Below are 5,322 nucleotides of genomic sequence, written 5' to 3'. Positions count from 1 at the left end.
AGAACACGCGCGCCATCTAGCGGACACACATAGTTATATCTTTCCCATACATTTTCACTGCATCTCAGAATGTATATTATATATAGATGACGGCTCGAACCCTGGCAAACCATATCTTGTCCAAACTTCAAGACTGCACAGCTCAACTCATCAACATGCAAAACAGTGAGTATTTTCTCTTTGTAATTCTTTTATGCTATGGTGTTTTAAAGATTGTTTTTTCACATAGGGTGTGAAACAATAGATGTGAATTTTTAAATATGTAAAATTATATTAATAAAGTATGATTTTTAAAAATATCTGGGTACAGATATTAAGTATCATAAACTATGATTTTAAAAATATCAGTCTGCATATGTACATTTTAAAAAATCACATCAGTCTTTATTTCCATGCTTATGGGGTTATGCTACGGTGATTTAAATATTGTTTTCACATGGTGAAAAACAGTAGATATGATTTTTTAAATAAGTAAGATTATATTCATAAAAGTTTGAAATTTAAAAATATGGAACATTGGTGTTTTTTGTTTTGTTTTTTAAATCACACCAGTCTGCATACCCATGCTTATGGGGTTATGCTACGGTGATTTAAATATTGTTTTCACATAGGGTGAAAAACAGTAGATATGATTTTTAATAATATGCAACATCACATTCATTTATCATAAAGTTTGATTTTTAAAATATGGACCATTGGTGATTTTAAACCAAATCAGTCTGCATATCCATGCTTATGTGTATTAATATGGATTATCATCGGATGTACTGCTTATGTGAAACTTTTTATATGAAAAAGCTTTTATTATGAAAATCATGGATCAGCCGTCGGCTTACCGCAACATACTTCACTCTTCTACGAATGGTATTTGTGTGTTATAATGCAGCGCTATCTTTTAATGTGAAAAAGACGGTGATATATACAGCGTTATAATTTAGTAAACCGATCTTTCGGATAGCTAACCATGCGGCATGGTGATAGAACATGTGTGTTGGTTAGCATCTCGTGCTACGCTGCTAACGGGTCTCACACATTGTTATGGGCGCTATATCATTTTGCTTTTGTCTGTATATGTTTCAGAAAAACATTGCTGATGCTTCTGACGGTATACTGGTATATATTTTACCATATAATCATCGTTTTAAACACTTTCTGAAGCGTCACATTCAGGTATGGAATGGATATGGTTGGCCATGAGTTCAAACAACATCCAGTCACAGACAAATAGCGCCCCACAGTCCCGGAGTTCAAACAACATCCAGTTCACAGACAAATAGCACCCCCACCAGTCCCGGAGTTCAAACAACATCCAGTTCACAGGCAAATAGCGCCCCCACCAGTCCCGGAGTTCAAACAACATCCAGTTCACAGGCAAATAGCGCCCCCACCAGTCCCGGAGTTCAAACAACATCCAGTTCACAGGCAAATAGCGCCCCCACCAGTCCCGGAGTTCAAACAACATCCAGTTCACAGGCAAATAGCGCCCCCCTACTGCCCTGAAATGATATACAATGCACTCCTTACTGTGATAGGTCATCCTATGGTTGGAGATGATTTTGTTTAGAGCAATTTGTTTTAATCTAGCTATTTAAATGCTGATGTGATGTATTTAAATTTTCCAAGTTGTATGATTCATAAATTATAGGTGTGTGTGTGTGTGTGTGTGTGTGTGTGTGTGTGTGTGTGTGTGTGTGTGTGTGTGTGTGTGTGTGCGTGCGTGTGTGTGTGTGTGTGTGTGTGTGTGTGTGTGTGTGTGTGTGTGTGTGTGTGTGTGCGTGCGCGTCATCAACCATATAAAACGGCCCCACCAGGCGGCTTCAAATCATAATATGTTTTTCCCCCTCAGATTCAAACGTCGAGCGGAACGCCTTTGATGCCATTAATTCATGTGAGAACTTATTTTCTATTCTTTATAAATTAAATGTACCAATTTTTATGCATCTTTATTTATTAATTTTAATTTATTTCAAGTTTTACTTATTTTTAATTCGTAGTGGCTACGCATGGGTTTGATGGAGACAGCACTGCCAATGGTAAGAACAAGATCCACCTTCAACGTAATGTTTTACGTTTAAGGAAATCTAACGTTTTATTTATTTATTTATTTATTTTATAGATTTCATCCAATTCGTCACACAGCCTGGATTCCCGGTGGTCGACCTTACTGAAGACGAGAATGAACAAGACACCATCGTCGTAACAGATAGGCGAGACATAGTCGGAGATCAAATAGTTCCTACCCCCACAGCTTTAGACCAACCAAAGAAAAAGACTAGAAAAACGAATTATTCTGTACCCCCATTTAGTCCTGAGCTATTTAATGGTGAGGCTATCTACATGTATTAACATTTAAACTCAAATTTGTCATACCATTATGATTGATTGTTATATTTCCATACACCAGGTTCGGATAGAATCCATGATGATGATGATGACGATGTGACTGACTGGGGTGTGGCTCAACTCCACGCTTGGGATCAGAGCTCTTGGACGAGCGAGCGTGGCGAAGCGTCGAACGCCGGTCAGACGCCATTTCATTTTCACCAATCGTCGGAAGAGATCGATGTTGAAGAAGTAGCACTGACCCCTCAACCAGTCGATGAACCATCCAACTATAAGCCTCTGATTCGCCAGCTCATTAATTCAATAGATGCATTTCGCAGTGAGTTTCGTGAGGCGAATGCGGATATAAACAGGAAAATTGATGCAAATTCTGCAAGGCAGGAAGAAAACCGTAGCAGAATAGATGCCTTACGTAACGAGCTACGATCCTTTCAGCCAGAGATACATAGCAGATTCGATGTTCAGGATCGTTTTTTTCAGAATGTGAGCGATGAAATATTTCACCGCATCCATATTATCCGATTAATCATGGATGAGGATTCTGATATAAACGAGCATATGTCAACGCAACACCATAGTGAAATGCTGCTCAGGCTTCGTCTTCTCCATACCCTCATAGATGAGATGTCTGCTACAATTAATAGTTTACTCACGATCCATTTTGTACCGCGTTAGATCATGTATTGATTGTTATATACACTCTTTGATTTTATACTCTTTGTATACTCTTTGATTTATATTCCTTTTATATACTCTTATTATATTACATGTATACACTATGCTATTTTATCTATGCTATTTTATCTATGCTCTATGATTTTGTAATATCTCACGTTTTATACTCTGTGATTGTTTTATACTCTGTGATGTTAGTCTGAATTTCAAAAATGGATGGATCAAAATACTTCTTTACAGACGCTCGTCAATCAGACCAATCTGACACAGAACTGTCTCCGGATGAGCTTGAAACGATAAGTATGCTTCCAGATTCTTTAGAACAGTATCTTAATGTAGAATCGTCACACCAATCTGCTGATTTGGATCTTTTTGAATTAGCCGTAAATCCAAATATGAATCTCTATGACCCACCCATACAACACGGTGCAGGGTTAAATACCGCCGAACCACCCCCAGATCCTGACGACGATAGTGTAGAACATCCTACCGACAATGATAATACTTTCCGCGAAGGTGATCCTCCTACACATGAGCGATTAAGTCCCCTCGACATTGATGCGTTGATTCGCCGGGGTGGGTTCGTTAACGGATATCACGTTTTACCACGACCTCGTTTCAATAGCGTATCGTTGAGAAGGAGCATGAATCTGAGAGTCATCAACTCTGCAGATCTGGCCGATTATCATCGTTACTTACACGACACACTGAGCGGGATTGTTACTTTTGCTAGAGATTTTGGTGGGGACGTACCCGTGATCAATTTGACCGTGTCAGCCTCCAGTCTCCAAATACCCATCAACGCTGTTTTAACCGATGGAAATAATTATGACCCCAATTTGCTTTACGACCAAATTGAAAAAGTTTTACAGAGCAACGATCAGTTATTATCGGACCAGGCCGTTGAGATAGAAGCTACAGTTGTTATGAACAGGCAAGGAGGTGGGGGTCAACGACGTAAACTTATGGATCTAGCCATTGCTGAGGTGATCAAGAGAAAAAAAACCAGTTTATTTTGCCCCACAAATATTTCGAATAATTTGTGTTTCTCCATTTGTCTCGCCCGTTTTCTTAACCCACAACACCCCGAGACCGAGTTAGAAAAACTGGCTACCACCATCCAAAACAGTGCAGGCTTCTCAATCCAAGATCCAATCGCTTTTAGCGACATAGCCTCATTTGAACGAGCTCTAGGCATTAAAATTGTTGTATTTCACAGATCTAACGCAGCTGTCTTAGAAACGTACAAAACTTGTGATGAACCCCATCCGAAAACGGTGTTCCTCTATCACCATAACGATCATTACTACATGATAACGAGTTTGACAGGGTTCATCGGTTCGGAATACGTATGTGAATTTTGTTACAAAAGTTACACCAGTCGCAGAAACCATCGATGCAAACACGCATGCAACATATGCTTCGACTCAGAATGTTACACCTACCCTAAAACGATCATACACTGTCTAGATTGCATGCGCTACTGTAATTCGAGCTATTGCTTCGAAATGCATAAAAAAAAACCCACCTCCGGGTCACGAAAACCCCGCCTGTGATCTTATAAAATACTGTAAACTATGCAACAAACGTTACGATGTTAAACCGGGAAACAAGAAAACCAAACACATATGCGCTCCGGACAAATGCGTACATTGTCGCGAAATTCTGGTGGAGGAGGGAGAACACCAATGCTTCATACAGCCCCTAGCGCCTAAGGAGTTTTGCGAAAAATACATTTTCTACGATTTTGAAACGCGTTATGAAAATGGGAGGCACGTGGCTAATTTTGTTTGCGCGATCACGTTCCAAGGGGAGAAATTTGTAGCTCGCGGTACAGACTGTATAGCTAAGCTAATCAAGCGCTTCAGACAGCCGCGATATGAAGGCTGCTGCTTCATTGCTCATTACGCCTCCAGATTTGACTCCTTTCTCATTCTGGAGTATTTCTGCAAAGCTGGGATTGCCATCGATGTTATCATGCAGGCATGTAAATTAATCCTTATGTATGATGAAACGTTTGCGCAGCGATACCTCGACAGTTATTCATTTTTCCCGTTTGCCCTAGCCAAAATGCCAGCTGCGTTAGACTTGACGACGACTGAAAAAGGCTACTTTCCACATCTTTTCAACAGAGTGGAAAATGCGAAGTATTTCGGACCTTACCCCGACAAAAAGTTTTACAACTACGATAACATGTCGGATAAAGACCAACAAAAGTTCGATGCCTGGTACAGCACGGTTGAGGGTAAGTTCTTTGACTTTAAGAAAGAACTGTACGAGTACGGCGTTAACGACGTTGTGTTA

Source organism: Siphateles boraxobius, unplaced genomic scaffold (genome assembly GCF_051911475.1).
Source record: "Siphateles boraxobius isolate OS27281-9 unplaced genomic scaffold, OSU_SipBor_1 19, whole genome shotgun sequence".
NCBI lineage: Eukaryota > Metazoa > Chordata > Actinopteri > Cypriniformes > Leuciscidae > Siphateles > Siphateles boraxobius.
This window is presented reverse-complemented; position numbering follows the sequence as displayed.